Here is a 14,543-nt window from a genome sequence, read left to right on the forward strand (position 1 = left end):
CCAATCAAGTCTTCACTCAACTCCTAAAAATTATTTGAACTAAAAGTTCAATTTCATTGGTATATTGCCAAAGACAAAAACTTGACCAATTTCAATATATTAGAAAATGCTTTCCATAGTTATTCCCTCCAATGCAAATAAAGCTTCCCTTCTTTACCTTTTTCCCACCTTTTAGCTCAATTTAGGACAAAATTATATTGCCCCAAGTTCAACCAATTTCTAAATATTTGTAAGTGACTACAAGTATCCTATGTTGCCAAATTAGATGTTTTACCTACTAAACCCAAGTATGAAATGTTCCAAGTTGGATCTAAATTTAGATCATCCACACATATTATGACCTTTTTCTATGCTTCCAAATATGTAAAAGGTTAATAAACCCCTAAAATGCAATGTGATCTTCATTTTCTAAACACATTGAACGAAAAATGCAGTGAAGGATGGTTTCTTGGACTGAAATTTTAGTTGATTGATAATATAATGTCACTTCTCTTAGAAGGATATTGAAGATTTAGTAGTGATGGAGCCCTATTTTTTTGCAAAAAATTATGGCCTCCATTTAAGAGATAATGTTGAACATTTGATGAAGTATTATGACTTGACAAATATATTTTCTATTTTCATCAAATTTTTGTAATTCATCCCACTTCAATAGCTTAATTCTTTACCAATATTCTACTAATATAGTTTCTTACTTCAGCCTAAGTTTACCCATAAACAACATCATATCTCTATTATATGTCAGCATCATAAGAAAATGATGTAGGAGCATCCTAGGTTGCCTTGTTATCCTGCTCATTTTGTTTATTCTACATGTTGATGTTGAGTTACTGTAGCCACAATGTATGCCATGTGACTTCATTCACTGAGTTACCTAGTGTATGCCAAGTGACTCTTCATTCACCAAGTTACCCAGTGTATACCAAATGACTCTTCATTCACCAAGTTACCCAGTGTATGCCAAGTATCTCTTCATTTTCCAAGTTACCCAGTGTATGCCAAGTGACTCTTCATTCACTAAGTTACCCATTGTATGCTAAGTGACTCTTCATTTGTCGAGTTACCTAGTGTATGCCAAGTGACTCTTCATTCACTAAATTAGCTATTGTATACCAAGTGACTCTTCATTTTCCAAGTTACCTAGTGTATGCTAAGTGACTCTTCATTCATCAAGTTACCTAGTGTATTCCAAGTGACTTTATTTTCCAAGTGACTCTTCATGTGCCAAGTTATCCAGTGTATGCCAAGTGTTAGCATTTGGACATGATTTTTGCGAGCTAACTTGTGGGATTTATTTTGATTAGGACATTTATGTTAAGATCTTTTCTTGGGATGTTTCTATACTATTGTTGGGTTAGTCTTCCTCTTATGCAATCTTCTAGAATAATCTGTAAGCCATTTTGGCAAGTATATATAGAGTGTTTAGGCTTAGAGCTAGGTAAGTTTTTGGGGAAGAAGATTAGAGAATAGAACTGAAAAAGGGAATTTGTACTTTGATCTTTGAATGTGAATGTATTTCTAATTGGTTATAACCAAGAACATCTTACATCTAGGTATGTATGAAGATATTTTGATGAATCAATAAAAGTATTTCACTCTTCTTCATCCTTTGGTTTCTATTCTTTGTGTTTTCTTTCATTGTATTAACTCTTGCAGGGTGGTTTGTATAGCTAGGTGAACCATTTTCCCTAGTTATTCACCCCATTGCTTGTGTCAATTGGTATCAGAGCTTGGGGTTCATCTTTATGGAGATTGGATTGTGTAGAACCCAAATTTGAATTTGGTTGTAGGGTGGAAGATCTGAAAATTTGACCTATAACTTGTAGAGGGTTACGATATTGTAGGAACCTAATTTGTAAAGATGGTTCATAGTAGAGGAAATAATTTTGATAATGCTATATTGGATTAGTTGAGACAAATTGTAGCTAGATTATATGCCATGGAGATAGCCTAGAGAAGAGGAGCACATCTTGATGATGTAAGTGATGATGAAGTAGTAGCACCAAACCATAATCCAAAACCATAAGAAGATCAAGATGAGGAAAGATTGTTGCAAATATTGTCTAGGGAAAATTTAAAAGCATGTTGTAGAAGTTGTTCCTTATGATGGAAAATTGGATACCAATGTTGTGTTGGATTGGATCTTTGATATAGAGAACTTCTTTGAGTATGAAAACACTCCTGATAATAGAAAGGTGAAGATTGTAGTCACTAGGTTGAAAGGTCATGCATCACTATGGTGGGAGCACTTGCAAACTAATAGACAAAGGAGAGGAAAGGAGAAGATCAGAACTTGGCCAAAGATGTTGAACAAGGTAAAGAACAAATTCCTTCTTTTTGATTATCAAGTTAGCTTGTTGAGAAAGATGCAAAATTTGAAACAAAAGGACATGACTATAAAAGAATATATAGAGGAATTCTATAGATTGGACATCAGATCTAGACATGTGGATGATGATGTTGAGAAAATTGCAAGGTACATTAATGGATTGAGATGTTGAATTTAGGATGAAATAATTTTTGTGAAGTTGTAAAGTGTAGAAGAAGCATATGAATATGCCTCAAAAGATAAGGAGATCTTGAAAAAGAAGCATGAACAAAGACAAAGAGGTAGAGGTGGTAGATTCCAGAGAGGCAAAGGTAGATATTCTAGAGAAAGTGGCAGATCTAATAGTTCTATGTAGGATAAAGGAAAATCTAAATGGAAGAATTATGAAAAAGGCAAGAGTGAATGGAAAAGTAGTAATTCTTATTGAGGAGGCACTAATTCTTACTAAGGAAGAGGTAATTCATATTCTAGAGGTGGATTTCATGGTAATTGTTTTAAGTGTGGTAAAGAGGGACATAGATCTTTTGAATGTAGATCCTTTGAAAGTAGGCAAGGTAATAGAAATTTTGTGATTCAAGAAGATGATGAGGGTTCACCAAGTGGACCTAAGGCTGGAGAAAATTTTCTGGTGAGAAGAACCTTATGTAATAAGGGAAGTGATGAGGAACCTATTTTAAGGAGAAGTCTTTTCAAGACGAGATGTAAGATGGCTAGAAAATGCTACAAAATGATATTTGATAGTGGAAGTTCTAAAAATATAGCATCAAAAGAGTTGGTTACTTAGTTGCAGTTGTAGAGGTTGAAACATCCCAAACCTTATCATGTTTCATGGATCGAAGATCAACATAAGATATTGGTAACTGAACAATGCCTTGTGAAGTTCAAAATTGGACATTACTTTAATGAATTTTTTGTGATATTATGCCCATGGATTGTTGTCATATTGTGTTGGGTAGACCTTGGAAATATGATAGATATCTTTTACATGATGGAAGATTGAATCAATATACTCTTTGGGTAATGGGAAGAAACAAACATTGCTACCTTTGATCAAAAGTCTAGGTGAGGTTAATTGAACTACTATAAAAATTTGCATGGTTAATGGAAAACAATTTGAAAAGGAAATGAAAAAGAATCAAGTCTATTTTGCCATAGTTCCTAGAGGACCAAGTGTTGGTAGTAACGATCGAGCAGTAGAAGCCAGTAATGATCGAGTGACAATAGATACTGATAGCCGAGTACTAGTACAAATTATAGAATTGTTGAATGAGTATAAAGAAATTATTGCTGATGATATTCTTGATGGTTTACCTATAGTAACAAGTATAAGTCATTGTATGGATCTGATTCCTAGAGCTAGTTTTTCAAACAAAGCACCATATAGATTGACATCTACAAAGGATGAAGAGCTTAATAGACAAGTGCATGAGTTGTAACAAAATGGTTTGATCAGGGAAATCTTGAGTCCATGTGTTTTACCTATTTTATTATCACCTAAAAAGAATGGAGAATGTGTACTGATTCCAGAGCTATCAACAAAGTCATAGTGAATATAAGTTTCTGATGCCAAGGATGGATGACATAATGGATTGTTTGAGTAGAGCGAAGTATTTTACCAAGATTGATTTGAAGAGTGGTTATCATCAGATCATAATTATTGAAGGTGATGAATGGGAGACTACTTTCAAGAAAAAATGAATGTTTGCATGAATAGTTGGCTATGCCTTTTGGTTTGACTAATGCACCTAGTACTTTGATGAGGTTGATGAATGAAGTTCTGAAAAGATTCTTGGGTAATTTTGTGATTATTTATTCGGATGGTATTCTAATATTTAGCAAGACTAAGGAAGAACATCTTGAGCATATTAGACAAGTATTGTAGAGGTTGAAAGAGGAAAAGCTTTTAATTAATCTGAAAAAAGTGTTCTTTTATGCAAGAGGAGATTGTGTATTTGAGATTTGTGATTTCAGCTGATGGATTGAAGATGGATCCTAAGAAGGTCAAAGCAATTTTGTAATGGCCTACACCTAAGAATGTGGGTGACGTAAGATCATTTCATGGTTTGGCTAGTTTTTACAGAAAGTTTATAAAGAATTTCAATGCTATTTGTAATGCTATGACTGAAACAATGAGGGGAGATAAAAAGAAATTCAAGTGGATGCATGGAGCTGATAAGAGTTTTGATAATTTGAAACAACCTTTTGCTGAGTTACCTAGTGTATGCCAAGTGACTCTTCATTTGCCCAGTTACCCAATGTATGCTAAGTGTCAGCATTTGGATCTAATATCTACGAGACGACTTGTGGGATTTATTTTGATCATGACATTTCTGTTAAGATCTTTTCTTGGGATGCATCTAGATCATCCTTGGGTCAGCCTTCCTCTTATGTGATATTCTAGAATAATCTATAAGCCATTTTGGCAAGTATATATAGAGTCAGGTAATTTTTTTGGGCAGAAAATTAGAGAGTAAAACTAAAAGTGCAAATTTGTAGTTGGATCTTTGAATGTGAATGTATTTTTAATTGGCCATAACCTAGAAGGCCTTATAGTTGAGCATGTATGAAGATATTTTGATGAATCAATAAAAGTATTACACTCTTTTGCTCCTTTGGTTGTTGTTCTTTTTGTTTTCTTCCATTGTGTTAACTCTTACAAGGTGGTTTGGATAGCTAGGTGAGCCTTTGGCCCTAGTTATTCATCCCATTACCTATGTCAAAAAAGGGTCCAAAATGCTCCCTAAATGACCTTGTACAAGGATTGTCCTAGCCTACCAACACAAGCAAGAATGAAAAATATAATTGAATTTCAATGCTAGTAGGAAAAAAAAAAAGTGAGTGTTAGTCCATGAGAAGAGAATTATGTGTATGGCATGAACATAGAACTCACCTAGTCAATGATGTTATAATGATGTTTCCTTTTGGTAAGATCAATGGCTAGTCTTGCAACAACCAACTGCAAGAGAATAACACAAAAACCACAGGCATCACTTAATGGTGTAAGATGGTAACTTGAATATTAGCTAGGGTCCATGTAACTAGGTGTCCCTTTAACAAGGCTTCTCACATGTGACTCATCACATAATGGACCTACCCTCACAAGCCCAAAAATAGACACTTCTGCTTCCATTTCATTTTCCACAAAGATATTACTAGGCTTAATGCTTCTATGGATGATGGTAGGCTTGTAATCTTCATGTAGGTGACTAATTCCTGCACTTGACCAAATGCTAGCAAATATTCATTCTTTTTTAATGGTGAGATTGGAAACATCAATTCCTATTAGTACTACTCAAATTTAAGTTGATTTGTTTAACTGATTCATATAAAATCATAATAGTTTCTCTAATAAAACCTATTTATTAGTATAATTTAACATAATTATCTAAACAAATCAAAATTTAAAATGTGTCATATAAATCTAGTTTTAAGAACAACATTAGTAAACATTTTGTCCCCTAATTATGGGTTAATATGCTCATTGTTCAAATTAAAATCAATTAAAAATGTTATCAAATGAAGGCTATCTTTAAACATCACATACTCACATGCTACTTTCTTTGCTACCATCTTTGAATAGCAATACCAATTCTAAGCACCAAAAGAGAGAGGAAAAATTAGTTTAATAAAGTTGGAATATGGGTATAAGTTTACAAGTCTTTCCATGGTATACAAATACAAAGTAAATGGGTTACCTTGGTTTGGATGTAGCAATGAAGGTTTCACTAGCAGTCCTCATCGACTATGGTTTGTGGATTTCAATTAGGGTCAAGGTAAATGGCATGATGGAGGACATGAGGTGTTAACAGAAACTATCAAATCACTACTAAAAACTAGAAAACTAAGGAGGGCTATAATTACCTAATTTGAAAATAGGTAAGACCAAAGAAAAACATCCAATTGTGATTGTATTGGGATAAAATGTGCTTACCTAAGATATTATTGTTCTCATGGCTAGCACTATAAAATAAAATCATTATAGCTGATACATTCAAAGAAAAAGGATATGTAGGTCCAAGAAGATACATATTATTAACCTACAAATACTCTCACCAATGTTGGAGCTAGTTACATAACAAACTTGGATGGAACTCAACAATACCAAGGTCAATCCTAAGTATGTTTCAAGCTTGGCCTATCCAAAATAAGTATTGTTTGTATGGTGGCTCATGGACTATAACACCATCTATTGTCATATGGGAGTTATGGTAGGAGAGAAATAGATGCATTTAAAAAAATAAAAGGATAGGATAGGAACAACTTATTGACAAAATGCAGGTTTCCATTATCAAGATTGTGAATAATAGAATATTGAATATGGAAAAAGTGGTAGAAAAGATGACTTACTAGGATGAGAAGATGAGAGGTAGATGGATTGGTTTTAAGATTCCTTGGTATGTTAGTTTGAGCTTCACTTGGTTTTGAGAATATTGTAATATTCTCTACTTTACAAGGCCAACCACATGAAGGTGGAAGCTCATCTAGTGTCACCCCTCCCCCTAACATCAATCTAAATTACCCATTATCATATAATTGCATATTTCATTCATTCATTCATCTATTTATGAACTATAGCATTCAATAAATACAATCACATAATATTCATTAATACTCAATACTAATCAAGACTTCATTAAGACATAACAATATTCATAAACATGAAATAAAAATAAATATTAATAAGCAAAATTCATAGATAATTACTTAAAACAAAGTCCTTCTATTATCCAACAAAGTTTATCAAACATGGTTTATAAAAGAGCATTTTTAAAAAATCATTTCTTCTTTTTGTTTTTCTTAGCTTTGTTAAGAAAAAGATTGATAGAAGCATCAATATATTCCTCACTCCCCTCCTCTTGTGGGACATGTAATGTCAAACTATGATGCCTCCTCCTCTTTGGAGGAGTAGGAGACTACTACACTAAAGCGGGCTCTATTGCAAGAACAAGTAAATGGGTTAAATTGGCATACTCTTTTTCTTTTCTTAATTGTTACAAGTATTTAATTAAGTAGTACAACATAGCATGCATTTTTCATACCTAAAAATGCCACATCATGTACATTTAAATTTTGATCCACCACCCTGTCAACATGTTGAACACTTGGAACATGTTCCACTCCTTCACCATGATGTTCAATAAGATCTAAAATAATAATAAAAGGTTACATGTCAAATTGTAATTGAAGATGTTAAATTGTATTCATAATTGCATAATTAATTTACAATATAAAATTAATACCTCCACCACTATAATGCACATTATGGCCTTCATTACGAGTAGGTTCTGTGATAGGATATGAAGATTGTAGTGAAATGTTATGTGCATTGTTATGCAGACAATTTATGTTCAAAACTAGCACAAAAAAAAAAAATCGTCAACTATTTAGTTTGATTCACTTTTCATCTGACCAATTTATTGATGTCTCATTTGGTGCATTAGATTCTTGGGTATGCTTTTCATATTCTTGGTGTAGGCATGCAACCACAACTTTATAAACTTCCTTCAAGGCAATTTTTTTATCTTCATTCATGAGCTCCACATTGAATTTTGTGCCCTATATTTTTTTCTTAATATCATTTGTTTTGCATGTATGGTTTGATTTTTTTTAAAAAAATTGCAACATTATACAAAAGAATTATATGAAATTCCATTGCTACTACTTAGAAGTCGATATTGAAGATTCATATAGTGACCAAACCCAAGTTTGTGTTAGCCAACCTTTTCTAGTCTCACTTTTGTAGCCACTAATGTGTCCTATAGACTATGAATAGTTTGAAACATGTTAGATTATATATTTACAAAGATCACCAATTAGTGCATGATTACATTCTACTTAATACTATCATAACATACCTTCCTTTTCCCTATGCTGGTTCATTTCCTTTATTATCACATAGACTTTTCTCCTTTGCATCTTCTATTATTTCATTCCACTCTATTAGTGGAATCATAGGAGGAAAATTGTACTTTGGGTTCTCCTTTATACCCCTTCTATATTGATCCCTTGTAGTCTTTATATGTCTTGATGCTCTTTTTCGAAGTAGGGTAGTGTGAAAAATGCTTTTTCCAAATAGGTCCTCTAAAGATTTAATCAACTGATTTAAAATAAAATTGTTAGATAAATAACTTTAATATAGTACAATAAAGGTAAGAAAAGAAAAATATTATAGCAATGATATGAAACTATGTACCTTTTACATATGGTGGGTCCAAATAGCCCCAATGTCATATCAAAAAGATGATCAAAGAAAACATTATTTCCTACAAAAACATAAAGGGATTATCAGTCCAAATTGAGTTATGTATAAGTAAACTAAAATTACACTTTAAATAATAAAAATTTTAAAGCACCTAGAAGCTTTCATAATTTTAACGGAAACATAGTTTTCTTGTTCAACAACAATGTCCCTACAAATGAACTAGTACTAGTCACATAGACTGCTCTAGGAAATGGATCAGGTTCAATAGTATTGGTCTCTGTTGCTCTATCAACTAAAGGTCTATCTATTAGTGCACAAAATAGGTACATGAGTATAAAATCCACCCAACAAAAAAAAATCATGATTAGCACATTACAAAACATAGAAAAGTAAGGTTTTATCAATTGTAGTGGGAATAAAGGAGGATGTTTGCATGCTCCTTGTTGTCGATAATGCACTCAGCAATATCAGACTATTGATTGAAGGAGGTGTCTGCACTTCATCATGAGTTAAAGAATACAATATTGTTAGCAAAGACATTTTCAATGGATAAATATCAAATGGGATACTAGTTAGAAGCATCCAAAAATAAAAGTTAACTATTATAATGATAATGCAAATAAACAATGTTGCACTAGTTTCACTTTTAACATTAGATGTCCTATATCATAACTTAGTAATTGCCTTAAATAAACTCAATCGTGCAATAATATTGTAATTATAAGTAATGTTGTAAAAGGAAAGTTTTACTTACATGAAGATTGTATGCTACAACCCTCACCATGTTCACCACACAATGTCATAGCTATCACATATTTATGTAGAAGAACACATAATATTTTAGATCATGATCCATAAGATACTATAAAATATAAACAAATATTGAACTTCTATTATTGCTTTAGACTAATTATTACTTACCTTCAAATAATCAACCCTATGGCTCAATTCTTTTTTTAGTATCTCTTTCTCCTCCCTTGTGTCACCTTTGATGATAATGTTAACAATTTCATCACTGTATCTTTGTTTGAGTTGTTCGGCCCTGAACATAGGGTCAGCACTGAGGACAATTTCACATAGAAATGATGCCCATATTTTAGATCGCATTTGATCTGCTATTATTTTAGCTTTTCCCTATCATTTGCAACATCAATATCAATAAAATTCCATCCAAATAACTCCAAAGCCATAAAGAAAAGAACATAATAATATGACATTTGTTTCTATATAATTTGAAGAATTACAATAATTAAGGTTTACATCCATTGAAGAAGGTGTGTGAGATGGTGCATCCCCACCTATGCGTGGCGGTCTATCCATGTCACCCTATGAAATAGATTAGTAATTCTTAGCAATTAGTAGCAAAATGAAAGCATTGACATGTTGTACTTAATGTTTATATCTATACATATAGTTTTCAAAGAAAAAATTGGTATAACTAATGTGTGTATCTACAAAATTCAATATCAATAAAATTCAATATTAGTAAAATTCCATCAAAATAACTCCAAAGCCATAAAGAAAAGAACATAATAATATGACATGTTTTTGTATATAATTCAAATAATTACATTAATTAAGGTTTACCTCTATTGAAGAAGGTGTGTGAGATGGTGCATCTTCACCTGTGCATCATGGTCTATCCATGCTGCCTTGTGAAAAATATTAGTAATTCTTAGTAGTCAGTAGTGAAATGAAAGTATTTGACATTTTATACTTAATGTTTATATCTGCACTTATGGTTTTCAAAGAAATTTTTTTTGCAAGTAATGTGAACATTTGCAAAATTCAATATCAATAGAACTTCATCAAAATAACTCCAAAGCCATAAAGAAAAGAACATACTAATATGACATTTATTCCTCTATAATTTGAACAATTACAATAACCAAAGTTTACCTTCACTAAAGAAGGTGTGTGAGATGGTGCATCTTTTCTTGTGTGTGGTGGTCTATCCATGTTTCCCAATGAAAATGATTAATAATTCTTAAATATTAATAATAAAGTAGATTGTATATTGGAGTCAATATTAATTGGAGGCAATTGGTTTAAATGTTATAATTACCAGCCCCATGATAGGGAATTTTTTTGTATCTACATGATTCAAATTGTAATCTATCAGGAGCTCTTCCTCTGCACTTATTGTTTTTATTACCAATACAAAAATATGATTTCCCTCACGTGCATCAAATATACAATTCACCAACCTATTAGTTGACACAGGCTAATAACTATTTATAAATCCTACAATATTTCTTGTTGCTTTTGGCCTTCTATCAATATACATAGTGAACATTTTACTTTGATCATTTTCTTTAGATTGTATATAATTTGGCAACAATGCATACCTACACATACTATTTTTATATTGCACAATTTGCATCCAATTATTGTAATTGTAACAAGGCCCTACATAAAGCCATAAAGAAAAGAACATAATAATATGAAATTTATTTCTCTATAATTTGAAAAATTGCAAGAATCAAGGTTTACCTTCATTGAAGAAGGTGTGAGAGATGGCATATCCCTACTCGTGTGTGGTGGTCTATCCATGTTTCCCAATGAAAATGATTATTATTTCTTAAATATGAATAATAAAGTAGATTGTATATTGGAGTCAATATTAATTGGAGCCAATTGATTCAAATGTTATACTTATCAATCCCATGACAGGAAATCTTTTTGTATCTGCATGATTCAAATTGTAATCTATCAAAAGCTCTTCCCCCTTACTTATTTATTTTATCGCACATACAAAAATATGATTTCTCTCACGTGCCTTGAATATACAATTCAGCAACTTATTAGTTGACACAAGCTGATAACTATTTATAAATCGTACAATATTTCTTGTTGATTTTTGCCTTCCATCAATATACATAGTGAACATTTTACTTTGATCATCTTCTTTGGATTGTATATAATTTGGTTACAATGCATACCTACACATACTATTTTTATATTGCACAATCTGCATCCAATTTTTGTAATTGTAACAAGGTCATACATACTTGATCAATTTAATAGCTTTATTGTAATAGAAATTTATGCCATCCGCAAAAAATAGGCCTAAAACATGTAATGAAGATGGAGTTATGCAATATATCCTTTCATTAATATAAAAATCAATCTTAACTAGAGGTAGTTTCTTGGGTACCCATTCTTTCTAAAGATGTTGGTACCTTAAAGGAACCTCCCTATCCTATTTGCTCTCATTATCATAAGAACATGACCCCCCCAGAAAGAAAAATTTTCATTTGTTTATTGAATTTTCTTCTAGTCTTTTTACCTCTAGTTGATCTCCCTATTTTAGACCTACTAGATGTCTCACTTTTGTCTTCTATTACCACATTTTCTTTTCTTGAGGAAGATAGATCAGACAAATACATATTTTTTGATACCTTTAATCCATAAAATGAGAGACACACTAGGAAAAAAGTTGATGTTGACAATAAAGAGAAAATATGCAAATAAAAATTTATATGTAAAGGGTTTATTGGCATATACCTATTGATCCATGTGACTATGCAAGATCCTAGTCAAAGGTATTCAATAGCCTACATATGTAAATCATTTATCTTAAGTTAGCCAAAAATTTGGTCTAATTAATGTGTATATCTAAAATAATATTGAACATGTTGTACTTAATGTATATATCTACACATATGGTTTTGAATGAAAAAGTTGGTCACCTTGCTTATCAAATTCACCCATATTGTAATGAATAAAAATTTGTCTTCTTATAGTGCTCTATAAACTACAAATTATGTAGAAGACAAAAATTACATGATGCATTCATTGAAATCAAACAAATTTCTATAAATAAAAAGCATGACCCTATCATACTTGACATTGATCGTACCTCGATAGACATTTTATTGATCATGACATCAATCATCATCTTCATCCATGTCATCATCATCACACTATTCACTTTGATCATTTTCATCACTTCTACCATCTTCATTTCCATCATCATCATCATCACCATTATCATGACCATCATCACCATGATTATCACCATCTTCATCAGCATGATGATGATGATCATCATCATCATCATCATCATCACCCTTATCATCAGCATGAGTAGAATCATCAGCATATTCTTCTTCTTCATCATTGGGTAATATTCATTCATAATCATTATTTACTTCAGATTTTGATTCTTTAGTATCTTCTTCTTCCATCACATTATACTTTACGAGCATTTCTCTTGGATCATGTCTAACAAAAAATGACCAACTTAGTTTGTGTGGAATGCCAAAGTAAAACACTTGCTCACATTGTCTTGGAAGAACATAGGTCTCATCTCCAACTGCTTCAAATGACCTTGTATTAATTATTGCAAATCTACTATCATGTTCAATAGCAGTTGTATTAGGATCATTTTGATTCATTCATAGCCTATATCATTTGATGACAAATAGAACTAATTTAAATGAATTAAATTGGCACTCAAGTATATCATCCAAAATTCCATAATATTGATTTTCATATTTTTGAGGATGTATGTCAATTCTAGATGAAATATTGGTGACTGTGAAGACTGCACTTATCCTAAAATTATAGGTTTTCTTTATTTCATGTGACTTTTTATTAAAATTTATGGCCATGGTAGTATACAACTTTGTGGTGTTTGACCTGCAATTATTCAAACATGTCAAGATTATTTGCATCAATCTATGAGTTGATATTAAACTTATAGCTCATGATTAGTAATCTTCTGTGTACCTTTGTATCTCTTAAGTCATATGCTAGATCAAGTACCATTAGCATAACATTGGGATCTCCATTATAATGAGCTTATTTAACCAATTATGTAACACTGTCCCATGTTAATGAGAGACCATTTTCTTGAGACTATTCAACCCATACCACCATCCAATCAAGATTGTTTGAAATATACAAATGTAGTGCATCCCACTCATGACCAACTATAGAAAAAACAATTAGACCATTTAGAAGAAACTTATATTGACCATGGATAAGAATTAATTAACTACAAAAAAAATACTTATAAGTACCTCTAACTCTCCTCAATCTACCTTCCTCTATCAGGTACTTGCCTTTGAATTTTTTAATAGAGTTGGGATCCCAAATGTAACCTACATAGATATTTGCAGTAAACTTTAGAAGTTATTCACTAATGTACACCTTGGTCTAGTTTACCATATATTCTTCTACCATAGAACCCTTAGGACATGCTCTTTGTCAAACCAAGCCCTTCATAAATTTTAAGTGTCTCTCAACCATCCACATTGACCTAGTTTGTACAAGTCCACACAATTCAATCTCATCAACTTGATCTATGAGGTAGTGTTCTTGAGCATTGAAAAGGTTTGAAGGTACACACTTTTGCATTGAACACATAAGCTATCAAATTTTTCTCTTCCAATATTTTATATCTTTTTTATCAAATTCTTAAGATGATAACAACATAAAAGAGATTCAACATGCAAGAACATATAAATGAGATTTCAAATAACATTATACAATTGATTACATAAAAAGTAAAGAAAATAATAAATATAATATATGTTCATCAAATATAAGAAAAAACACTTATAACCTCATGTATTTTCGATGATCACATATAACTTGTTTAATACTATTGTCAAACTAATGTGGGAGGGATAGAGGTAGGACATACTATAAGCATTAGAAAATGATCATTTCAATATATTATTAAATAATACAATAGGTAGTACATTCAATTTTACAAATATATTGTAAATAGAGAACATGACTTACCTTGATGAAGGTATGCTAATCATGTATTTTCAACCTTGGCCCAAAATCAACTTTCTTTGATACAAGAGGTTATATTTGTAGCAAATCCTATGGGAATTTTTATTTATTTTTATGACTTATTCTAATGCATCACTTTTTTGCTCCATTAATAACCAAGGAAGGGTACTCGCATTTATGTAGTCTCCATTGTTATTTGATTCAATAAAATCTTTCAGTGCATGATTGGATTCATGAATGCCAGTACAAAATTTAGCAATT

Source organism: Cupressus sempervirens, chromosome 4 (genome assembly GCF_028749045.1).
Source record: "Cupressus sempervirens isolate cs-2001-9-10 chromosome 4, ASM2874904v1, whole genome shotgun sequence".
Lineage (NCBI taxonomy): Eukaryota > Viridiplantae > Streptophyta > Pinopsida > Cupressales > Cupressaceae > Cupressus > Cupressus sempervirens.